This window comes from Lepisosteus platostomus, chromosome 16 (genome assembly GCF_059453375.1).
Source record: "Lepisosteus platostomus isolate fLepPlt1 chromosome 16, fLepPlt1.hap1, whole genome shotgun sequence".
NCBI lineage: Eukaryota > Metazoa > Chordata > Actinopteri > Semionotiformes > Lepisosteidae > Lepisosteus > Lepisosteus platostomus.
In genome coordinates this window covers 8,661,375-8,674,310 of record NC_142626.1, presented here as the reverse complement: position 1 = coordinate 8,674,310, position 12,936 = coordinate 8,661,375, and the positions used below count along the sequence as shown (strand labels likewise).

Sequence of the window (12,936 nt, the reverse complement as noted above, 5' to 3'; positions counted from 1 at the left end):
TACACATACAGTACATGATTACCTGGAGGTTCAAGCAACCATTCTAACCATCAGGTCTCATTCAGAAGTACTCATTCACAATGTGCACAAACCAATTTTAACAATAGACTATCAAGTGGACAGTAATTCTTAGAAACTGGTCTGAAACAATAAAATAGTTCAGTAGGTCTTTTCTACGCTGTCATACAAGTAGAATATGATCTATCATGCATTAAATTGCAGAGAATTTACATTAAGTTAGATCTTTTTACACCTTTTTTTCTTTATTTTTAGGACATTTTATTGTAGCTCAGTGCTTAAAACATAAATAAGCATAAACTGACTGTAATGTTATACATACAGTCATATGTGCACACAAATTCCTAAAAAGACTGACAAAGAAATGGCAATTGATTTGTAAGAGTTTTGTGAATTTACTGAGACAGTTAATTGACACAGTAAATTACACGGTGATTCTTTTTGGCTATTAGGGAATCAATTGTCAGAACAATCAACGACACACATGGGTTCAGATACACAAAATTTTTTATACATTTATTAATACAGAAAATCAAGCATATAAAAACATATAACAGTCTGCCTGGATATAAGATATTTTAACCATGAAGAGACGCAAAACAGAACTATGCATTTCTACATTTGATACTCATAAGTAAATACATTACTCATGAGAATTAAATTGATATCAACCTGTGTTGAGATATCAGTTGAATTCTTGATTGGCAATGTAGAATATTTTTTTATACTCATCCAGTTCTATGGATTTAGATCTCCCATCAGGAACAATGAAGGAACCGCTGACAGAGCAATGTCCAAGCGGCGATCTTCTGGCCCGGTGCCACCCTGGTCCAGAATCGTCAGAAGGAGGAGGGAGAGATTTTGTTGCAGTGGCATGCTAGACAATGTTGCTCTCCAAGGAGCTCTAGTTATAGTCTGGGCTGATCTAGGAAAAAGTCTCTGTGCACAGAGGGTGACTTTGCGTGGTCTAAGCAAGTCACTCTTTTGGCGAAAGAAACTCGGTTTGCTTCTGGTGTAGCAGCTACTTCTGAATAAAGGTATTCAGATGTTGACAAAACTCCAGCTGTATGCTCCGTTGACCAGGCAGGCATCCACGGTTGTTGCTAGTGGTTCAGAAAGTCTTTCCTACAAGCTGACCGCAGGCAGAATTCTCTTTACGTACGGGGTTCCCCCTGGCTTGGCTCTTGGAACACACGTTTAAGTCCCAGCACTCAGCACTGGCAGTTATGTGGTTGAGTTTGAGTTGAGGGTGAGAATGGACGGAGGACCAGGCTCTGAGCTCTGTGCATCGCCTTTTAACTGGAGGTTGGTGATTGGCCATGGGTTTTCACATCCTGCAGATTCCTGATTGGTTGGTCAACTTTAGGAATGAGTAACCATGACCTCTGAAAAACAGTTGGAATTAGACCCTCACTTAGACAACAACACACCAGTAATGGCCGTCCATTATGACTAATTGGGCGCATCATGACTAGTTGGACGCATCCCATCCTGGGACTGTTCCTTATGAGAAAGGCGACATTCCTAAATCAGTACACATATATGAATGGGCTTTCTGTGGCCTACACCACAGAGATGAGAGAGAGGCCTCACTCGGAAAGGACCAGCAACACTTAATTCTGTTTTATTAATAAGCATTGCCGCTACAGATTACAGTGAAGCTCTGCTAAATAAACCATTGGTGAGGTGAAAGTATTTACTGTATCTTTTTATTTATTCGCACTTCAAACTAACATGAGTCATTATAATTACATTATAATAATACTTGGAAAACCTCCCTGGAAACAGATCTATCCAATTTCAATTTCCAAGTAATCATATTTTATTATGAAGACATTCTTGGTTCAATAATGACATGACAGTTAAATTTTCATCGTAAATGTAATGGAATTATAAATTTAGTTAAAAAAATATTGGAATTATAATGCAAGATATAATAGGAATCCTATTATATAATATATATATAATGCAGGAAGGATCATAATAATAATATACTTCTTCTCGCCTAAGCATATTCGTCTCACATGGGACCACCTTTAGTTTCCCCTGCGCCTCTCCTCTGCAGCTCACTGCTGGGCTGAACCTGTTAAGTTCTCTCTGTGTTCGCAGCTTTCCTAGAATTGCAGGATTCAGAGATCCAACTACTGTCTGCCTGCTAAAAATCTAGGATGGGATGAGTATCCTCTCCAGCTGAATCAGGCACTCCCAGTGTCCACAGAAAACAATGAGCTCCCTGCCCCTGTTGTGCTGTCTTCTCTTTCTTCTAGGTCATTAACTACACTCTCTCTTTCCGAATTCTTCACCTGACCCCCATGGTCATTCCCACTCCCCCTTTCTGATCGAGTGTCCCACTCATCCTATTTATAACCCCAGGACAATAGTCTCATCTACTACTCCTCCTAAATAATTAAGATTTTTAGCCCTAGGCATAGGATATTTAGGGTAAGCCAGCAAAAACCTTACAACAGTCTTGTTTTCCATCATCAGCTAGCTCTTCCTTCTCCTTCTCCTCATGGTTTCTCATATGGCTATTCTCAGTGCTGCCCTTCCTCACTGAAGTGAAGAAATTGACATTTTCCAATCTGTTATTCCAGATTTCACATTCACTTTACTGGTTCCATGTTTTCCAAATACCTGTAGCAGTCTTGCCCGCTTACTGCTCCGCTTGGCCGGAGGCAGCCTAATACTAAGCTCAGCTGTTGCTCACCTGCCATAATTTCTAGTACCAATTGTTTCACTTGAAGTTTTAATCTCACCACATTATCACACTACAGGTCTCACTCTCTGAATCTTTGCTACTTTCAGTTCCACATCGTACAGTAGGTCCTTTTTCCTGCACCCTTATTTGAAAGGAATACATTACCATCTTCACAGCAGAGGCACGGATAAATAATCTGAAACCAAGAAAGTACAGAATCTCCAACTGATGCTTTTTTATTTTCTGCACTCTTAGAAGCATTTGAGCAAAGGCTACCTGGATCACAAAGCTCACACTTTTAAATATTCTTATAGTTATGCATTTGATTTTCTTACCTTACCCGATAACGTGTTAGAAATACTCCATCATGTGCCCCAGTCCTGGGGTCCACCCAAATCTAGTTCCCAGTTCAGATAGCTCTAATGCTTGACACATTAATTAAATCTTTGGACAGCATTCTCAATTTCAACTCTTTCCACATCTTACAGTAGATTGGTAGCAGCACAAAGGCCTTTCCACCTTTCTGCTATGGCCCTCCTTCAAGCATGAGCTTCTGCTCTTTTCAGTCACTTCAATTATTCCACAAGTCATCTCCTCGCTATGAAATCAGTGTGCCTCTCCGGGGTACTCCATTCAGAATTCAAACTCTACATATCCCTGGGTAACTAATACAGATATTCCACTTCTCATTCCAAATATCCTGGGCCTAAACTCTTAACAATATATGTTTATTCCATACTGAAAAGAGAGGAAACACAATGTTTTGTCTGTGAAGCCTTCAGGTGTGAGCCTCCTTCACACCCGAAATGTTGTGTTTTCTCTATACTCTTTTCAGCATGGAATAAACCTATTACTTGTTACTTTGCAGGCTACGCATGCTGGTGCAGCTACCCACCTGAAACCCTTAACAATATCCTGCACTGTTTGATATCCACAGTCCCATTCCCTTCACTTTTTGTTAATTTTCTTAGAGCTCCACTCTCCAAAACATTGCACCCTGTTCTCTGCCACGCACCACAAGCAAATCACTTTTCTATATTATCACTTCTCTAATACTATTGAAATATCAGTAGGCTATATTCACTTTCTACAAAGCAGTTACCATTCATTTCTTAAAGACTGACTCCCAAAGATTCAATTTTTGTTTCATCAGGTTTCTTGTGGCATGCTGAATACATATTCGCTTTACTGTCACTCTTGACTTCTGTCCCCCATGTCCTCCTATTTTCAAACAATACTATCTGCCTTCATGGTAAATACTGATATCCTTAAATGCCCATCAATCATCTGTCTCATCTGCCTCTCTGTTTATTGACAAAAACCAGGAGGTTTTTGCTCTACACTAGGTTCAGCAAGACCTCCACGGAATGTTAAGCTGACTTCAGAAGCTCTTTACTTTTCTGGCCACTCTCCTCATCCTTGCAGCAAATTCGCAAGCTTACTCCACACAATAGTGATGGGGAGATTTGGGCAGCCTATCCAATCTTGGAAAAGCTGCCATTCCTTTAGTTAGAGAAGCCTCTCCAAATACTTCAAATATATTTGTCTTTATATCATATTCAATAGGATTCAATAGGAACACTATTCAGCATTTTAGATTTACTCAGAATGTTGCTGTCAAATATAGTTTCTTACCTGGAGACCAAGGAAATGCTTAATTTTCTGAAGGTGAAGAAATAGTCCTGCTTGAGGTCTTGCTTGAAGGCATATTAACATTTTTAAGTGTAGTTTCTTATATACAGTGTACTGTATGTAACCATTTCTACTTTACTATGTACATGAAACACTTACCCACCAATCGAGTCCTCATATTTGTCTTTTGTGAAATCTTAATTTCCAATTTTATCGTTCTCAATTGCAAGTTGCTAAGTGTATAAATTTTCTTCAAGGCAGAATCAAACCTGAGAGCGCTGTTGACTTCAGATGTTTCTTAAATTCAATACTGTATTTTTGCAGGGGATGTGGTGCTGGTGGTTAGCTGGCTGTGTTTCTGTTTCCTCCCTTTGTGTGTGCTGGCAGTGTGGTGACACTGAAGTGAAATGTGTTTATGAGCAGAGGAAGATTAACAGAAAACAAAACAGGAAGCAGATTTATGGTGTTTGTACTGATTTTCTTTTCATTTACCTTGTACGTTTTAATCATTTTTAGATAAAAAATGAAAATGAGAAACTCAGAAGAACTATTTCATAATTTTCTAATATGAAATAATTCCCCTCTGGGAATATTAGTAAGTGATAGCGATTAAAACTGTCTAAAACATTTAGATGGATGTTCATGTATTGTCAGAAAGCATATCAACAGTATCTATAAATATCAGCTTTTGTTAATGTTTATCTATGAGTAACAATAAACCTTTCATACTGTATATGTGCTTTTAATACACTGATAATGATGGATGTCTAAATCTCTTTTTTTGCCAAATATCAAACTGACATAATCGTCCTCCTTCCATACAGTACCTGACTCTGTTGAAATCAATGAATGGGGGGGTTGAGGGAATCATGTTATTCAGGAGGCGAGGAAAGGTGAAGTTGCTTAAAAACTTCTTATATCTGTGACAGAAGAAACCACGTCAGGTTGCTGACTGGAGCTGGTTTAAGAGAAAACAGCTGCCGGACGTCTCATTGGAGACATATTGGTAGTTCCATGGGATTTTATTTTGTACTGTTCTGTCAGTGGCTCTGGTAAATGAATTGTATAATATGTATTTGATAGAAGGGTAGACTGAAATAAATGGGATCTGAAATATAATTCTGTGGTCTATGGATGCACTGCTGATTCAGGGAGATGGAAAGTTAGTAAGGGGCCTAGCACCCCTTTCACTTGCTTGGTGGCATAGTTGTACAAAAGAATAGGTCTTGTTTTTAGGGGTCACCTATCCATGACATTACGTTGCAGATAATTTATCAAAAGCAAGTTGCACACTATTGTAGAACCACAATTAGATACCAGCTGTCTGTCTTTTGCTGGCCTGGTGGCTTGTGGGGTTTAACTGCTTGAGTGAGGAGAAGGGTCGTAGCACCTTTATGATTGGTAGGTAGTGTAATATGCAACAGGACCCATCATTCTCTTGTGACATTCACAGGGTTCATTGGTTAGTCAGTTTGTGACCATGAATGATACAGTTCAATAATACTGAACAGAGGAACCGTATTCACAATGCCAGCATTATTTCCTCCACTGATACATCTCTACCAGATGAGTTGAATTCCCTTTACTCCCACTTGGAGGCTCTGAGCACCGAGCCCAATATCAAGTTTCAGAGTGAACCAAGGGAAACTTTGTCTTATACAGATGCAGCCATTCAAAATGGGTGAGGTATTTCGCGGCATACCCCGGTGGGCGTGTCGCAGTATCACGCGGTATCACGCAGTTAACATGTGTCACGTGGTTAACTATCCGGCGTCGCCTTGTAAAACCGCCAGGGGGAGCTTAACCTCTCATGTACAGCATTTGAGCCTTTAATTTTGAACTGTGTATTACAGCATGTTAATCATCAGTCATTAAAATGTTGGTATATTTTATGAAAGCAAGATTGCTCAGTTGGACAAAAGTACACAACCTACCTTTATCAGAAATATTTATGCATCAAAGCCTTTACTGAAGATATTACTAATAGTATTAATAATGGATGACTTTGGACAAGCTGTATACTCAAAGTATAATTTCTTTAGCACATTTGTACAAGCACTTGGAATCTGTCCAAGCCATACTTTGTCAGGCATTTTGTTTTACTTCAACGGGCATAAAAACTTCCTTGCTTTTAACAGGGCGTTTCATAATTTCTAACTACGAAAATGATTTAAAATGCGACACCTATCATTCAACTAGAGCTTAAAATATCACAAGGATCCTCAAGAGCACAGCAAAGAGTGTATTAAAAGACACTTGTATTTATCAACGCTTTCTTTTCCGTATACCAGATTTTATGGAACCACTTCAGAGGGGTGTCAGCCAGTCAGATTCCAGGAATCGGCACTTTAAAGGAAAAATACACACCGGTATTCCATTTCTCCCTAACGATTTTAAGCATCGAAGTATTTAACTAGCATGTGAAATAGCGTGTGAAAAAGTGGTAGTTTTAAGCTTTTCTGCTAATATAATATGGAATCGCGTATCTAAAGAATTTAATAACGGTATTCGTGTGCTGCGACAGGGCTGTGTAGGGCTGTTTCGCCTGCCTGTTCAGGTTAGCTGTCTTGTAGCCTACTGGTCTAGGTGCGTGACTACCAACTAGCAGCGTGTGTGTTCAAATCCAGCTGGTGCTGGACTTTTCTTTTAACAAACATTTCTTCGAAAAAATAGAACAGCGATATTATGGACAATCAATTGACTTTTATATTTCAAAATATCGCAACATGATCGATATTTGTGATATTTTGAACATATCTTCCCTTCTGACAGCGGTTCCTGCTTCTATTGTGTGTGTGTGCAACAGAGTAAATTTTTATAGAGAAATGGAGGCTGGACAGTATGCGTTACAATATAAACATATTGATTTAAGTCGTGTTCTGATTTAAATCGCAAACGCGTGTTTAATTATGTGTTTTTTAATCATAATCAGGGTAATGCAACATAAATTGATACAGTATCTTTGTCTTCTAAGTATCTTAATAAACTTTTAGCATAGCTTTCTACCCGTCAAGATTTATATTTCTTGGGATTTTGGGATCAAACGTGGAAGGATTAGATTATAATCGTTTTTATTTGTCAAATACGTGATTGTATTTCTGAATGTTATGTGACACCTACAGTAGTTCACTGCTTTAAATACATCGAATTAAGAAAATTATGTGTAGCACTTTAGATCTTTTTTCTGAACCAGGGAAAATCTGATCATGTTTCTCTATAACAATAATAAAAAACTTTATTTTACATATCGCCTTTAAAAGTGGCATCTCAAAGCAATACAGTAGATCGAAAAACAGTTAAAAGGGACCAAATTAAATACCAGACAATCGCAAACGCGTTTTCAATAAAATTATTTTATTCATTCAGCAGTTTGTGAGAGGGACATCCAGCAGGGAGAGACACACACACCGGTTTTCATTGACAAAATTGTTTTTTTTCAATTCCTCTTGTCTAACAGGAATGTTTTGTTTGTGGACAGACTGTTAGACAAGAGGAAAAGACCGCCTCCTCCTACGAAGCATTAATCGCGTATCTAAGGAAAATTGCAGTATACCTTTGTTCATGCACATCATTATACAGTACAGTATCTCAATTTGTATTTCGATAAAAAAATCGTTTGCCCAGCCACTACTGTTGTTATTATTTTTATCCTGTAAAGCGTTTCCTTTTTCTACGTTTTCCATTTCCTTTTTCTGATCACTCGCTTTCTGGATACACATCTCACCTGTCCTGTTCTTTGTTTTCCTGGTTTGCTGATTATGCCTGCTGCGGTCCACTCCTACCCTCACACCTAAAGAATACTATTTTAAATTTCTTGGCGCAGTTCATTAACCCTTGTATGTGCTGTCCGCGCCCAAAATGCAATTAAAAAAAAGTCAAAAACCGCGCTCAAAATGCAATTTAGAGCTTAATAAGATACACTCCACAGGCAAAATTAAAGACAAAATTAAAGACGATTAAAATCTGTAATCTTTCCACTTGTACTGTGAGTCATCGGACAGTTTCTGCTTTGTGTAAGGATGGTGAGAAAGCTGTGCTCAATGTATTTAAGGGACTTAAAAGTAAAAGGAGATGCTTCATATTGCTTGACTAATTTTAAAAACCAAGTTATAAATGCAGACGCTCCCTCGGTGCCGCGCCGGGTGTAAATATCAAAGTATACATTCCCAACAAGAACTGTACCCATCTGTCATGCAAATAAAACACCTTGAATTGAATTGAATTGAGGGAGAGAGGGGGGTAGTGGGACAGAGATACTGTAGACAGACTCAAGGCAAATAAGATACTTATGGGTACGCAGGCATTCACGACAGCAACATACGAAACGTTTGCACGTACTGTAGAGTTATTACTTGGTTTTCAAAGTGCAACGAAATACAATATTGTTGTTGCTGCTGTTCTGGTTGTTTTTATCCCGTAAAGCGTTTTGAGAAGCCACCTTTAAAGGCGATATATACTGTAAAAACGCTGATTCTTATGGAATGTGTTCCGCAGGAGATTCAAATTTGTATTTATTTATTTTTTAATCGCGTATCTTAGGAAATCTCAGTATAACGTTGTTCATGAACAGTGGCATGTTACATTATCATTCGTATTTTTAACAAGGCTCGCCAGCTAATGTGAATCGAAACCTGTCTTGCTAGCTTTTAAAGTCGTGCATGTGTAAACTGTACTCGAGGGCATGCAAGTTACTCTGCCCCTTTCAGCTGCAGGGAGTCCCTCTGCTGCAACACACAGCAGACAGAACGGGAGACTATTGCCTTTCATATCTGACACCAGTGAAGTAAAAGGGGTGTCTAAAGGGGTGATTTCAGACCACATTTTAGTTACTTTATTTTGTTTACTTTTAACATTTCTGTAATTTACAGTAGATGTCACAATAGAAGCCCGAAGCCTATTATACTCAGTCTAGCCTTGGATCCTCTGAGTCCCATGACTCAGTCTTGTCTGCTTTCCTAGAATAAAACCAGTTAAGTCTTGTGTACTATGCAATTTATATTTTCCGATTCCATGCATTCCCTTAATGTTTAGAGTTTACTATATTCTCCAGACTCAAACACATAAGTACTAATAGCTCTGTCCCTTTAGGAGACTCTTTGCAGTACTGTGTTCCACTACCCCCATGAATTCTTTAGGTTTGGTCTAATATTTTCCAGTAATATACAGAATGGGATACAAAATGCTGTCAGGCAGGTAACAGAAAAGAGAAAAATATAAATATTTCCATTTTACAGACGTTCACACATTTATAACATTTTGGGTCAATAAAAAGCTAACCCAATAATTAAATGTGATAAAGCATAGTTTGGATGTTTATACATTCATGTTAATCGTATTCTTGATTTATTTCAATACGTATTCATGTTTCATTTGCTAACTTAGAGCATATTGTGCAATGAAGAATAAAATAGCTGCATGACAAGTGACTTCCTTCTCTCAGTGGAAATGAAAAGGTAGCCTGATAAATTATAAGACAGTAAGAAAGGTTCCAATCAGGAGGAGACAATTCTTTCCATTTTTTTTGTTTGATTGCTGGTAGCAAACTGATCTGAGGATCTACTCCAGCTCTTTCTCTTTTTATCATACAGTTAATGTTATTTTCTTGCTTTCTGAAACACAATATAACAAAAAATAACCTCACAAACTCAAAGAAAAAATCCTTGCTCCCCCCCTCCCCTTGGCAGTACTTCCTCCCATGCTTTTAACTAAGGGCATCTAAAATACTGTCAAACAGCTACAATGGTATCTCTGTACAAGGCTTTGACTGTGTCAATCACAGCACCTACAGATGCAGTCATTCAAAATGGGTGAGGTATTTCGCGGCATACCGCGACACGCCCACCAGGGTATCACGCAGTTCACGTGTGTCACGTGACTAACTATCCGGCGTCGCCTTGTAAAACTGCCAGGGCGAGCTTAACCTCTCATGTACAGCATTTGAGCCTTTAATTTTGAACTGTGTATTACAGCATGTTAATCATCAGTCATTAAAATGTTGGTATATTTTATGAAAGCAAGATTGCTCAGTTGGACAAAAGTACACAACCTACCTTTATCAGAAATATTTATGCATCAAAGCCTTTACTGAAGATATTACTAATAGTATTAATAATGGATGACTTTGGACAAGCTGTATACTCAAAGTATAATTTCTTTAGCATATTTGTACAAGCACTTTGAATCTGTCCAAGCCATACTTTGTCAGGCATTTTGTTTTACTTCAACGGGCATAAAAACTTCCTTGCTTTTAACAGGGCGTTTCATAATTTCTAACTACGAAAATGATTTAAAATGCGACACCTATCATTCAACTAGAGTTTAAAATATCACAAGGATCCTCAAGAGCACAGCAAAGAGTGTATTAAAAGACACTTGTATTTATCAACGCTTTCTTTTCCGTATACCAGATTTTATGGAACCACTTCAGAGGGGTGTTCCAGGAATCGGCACTTTAAAGAAAAAAATACACACCAGTATTCCATTTCTCCCTAAACATTGTAAGCTTCGAAGTCTTTAACTAACGTGATACCGGAGTCAACAAGCATACTTTTAGAATTTGATTAAAAGGGAATATAATATGGAATTGCGTATCTCAAGAATTTAATAACGGTATGATTATATCCGTGTACTGTGGCAGGGCTGTGTGGGGCTGTTTCGCCTGCCTGTTCATGTGAGCTGTCTTGTAGCCTACTGGTCTAGGTGCGTGACTACCAACTGGTAAGTTGTGTGTTCAAATCCAATTGGTGCTGGACCTTTTGGTTTTATTTATTTATGTTTTAATCGCGTAACATAAACATATTACCGTATGCAAACTGTACTGTATACAGTATGTATATGTATATTTAATGTCTTAACTGTGCCCGTTTAAGTATTGAATATTCATATCTAATTTTACCACTGAAGGGAAATCTTAGTAGCTGAGCATAAAAAAATAGGAGCATACTGTAACGCGTGTGAAGGCCATAAACGATATTCATTTTGGAACATAAACATACAGTATATGGCTGGTCTCGGTACTTTAAAGAAAAAAATACACACCAGTATTCCATTTCTCCCTAAACATTGTAAGCTTCGAAGTCTTTAACTAACGTGATACCGGAGTCCACAAGCATACCTTTAGAATTACTTTTGAGCAACTAATAAGAAGCGTGAAACGGTATGCGTTTTAGTTTCGTTTTGTGCTGGGACCCGTGGATTGATTAGAGATATCAAGTACATACAAGTCATTTTTTAAATGTTGTAGTTCGTCTTGAAAAAATGTTACAAGTACATCATCTATCAACAATTACACAGGTTCTGTTTCCATATTGCGGATTTTGGTTACGTAATATTATTTTCTAGATTTCACGTTGTGAATATGATGGGATGTCTGATGGGATGTTTCTAAAAATCCATCCTCTGTAAAACGTCTTCTCTAGTTGTCCTGCATATGTATTCGCTAATGAAGCTGTGTGTTCTGAGCCTGGATCTCTACATTTCTGTATGAACCAGCTTAGAGGGCTAAAGACAGCTTGTGTTTAAATTGAGTGTAAGGCAATTTATGCTTCTAAAGTCATGGTCAGCATTTATTTTTGTACTGTGCTGTAAACGTGTTCTGTGCCAAGTCACATTATTTTATAGCGTTTTTATAGCGTTCTCAAATCCGGTGGCGCTGTGTGTACTGTAGTTACCTGTAGTTTCCTGACTCCCATGTCACATGGTCTGCGATTGAAACCTGTAAAACCGGTTTAATTCGTCACAGCCAGCACTCTTCAGGTGTGAGAGTCTTCTGCTCAGAATGAAACGCTAAAATGTTTGGGTATATTCTAATGGTAGTGGGGGCAGGGTGTGTGGGAACAGGTTTGGTTGAAATTGCATTGGAGATCTATGTTCTTCACACCTGAAACATTTTCTCTGAAAGCATTTTCTTCGCAGTTTAACCGATCTTGTTACAGCATGTTACAGTTTACTATTATTAACCATATTAATTTTAAGTGCTTAATCTAAAATCTTGTAAAAATATATTTTCATTGTTCAAATATACATTAAGTCTGACTATTATATAATAAGTTAAATACAAAACTAAAGAAAAAATGGGGTTAAATATAATTTAAAATATTTTGCTAACAATGTTAACTGTTTATGAATAATAAAATGTATTAACTAAGGAGTAGGATGGCAAAGTTGTTAGTATGTTTTTTGTTTTGTTTCTTTTTCATAAATACAACAGTAGTACCTGATGTCTCAGTGGCTTTCAAAATTAAATTATGCATGCAAACCTGTGAACTAGAAAGATAACTAAGATATCCATCCATTATATTCCATAATATCCATGAAATATATGGCGCTGAAATATGTGTGACGCAGTGGTGGCCTGACACGGTGAGGTGCCCTGGCAGCTGTATGATGCAGTGGTGGCCTGGCACGGTGAGGTGCGCTTGCAGCTATGTGACGTAGTGGTGGCCTGGCACGGTGAGGTGCGCTGGCAGCTGTGTGATGCAGTGGTGGCCTGGCACGGTGAGGTGCGCTGACAGCTGTGTGGTGTGACGCAGTGGTGGCCTGGCACGGTGAAGTGCGCTGGCAGCTGTGTGGTGTGACGCAGTGGTGGT

At 38.3% G+C, this 12,936-nt stretch overlaps 1 long non-coding RNA gene across 1 annotated transcript; it reads right to left on the bottom strand.

The window, feature by feature from the left end:
* Positions 1-389: 389 nt before the first annotated feature.
* LOC148646814 (uncharacterized) lies at positions 390-4,896 on the bottom strand. The gene is made up of 2 exons (XR_015927618.1): positions 4,352-4,896; positions 390-1,403 (listed from the first exon to the last, which is right to left on the bottom strand). It is a non-coding gene; the product is annotated as an uncharacterized LOC148646814 (long non-coding RNA).
* Positions 4,897-12,936: the final 8,040 nt, after the last annotated feature.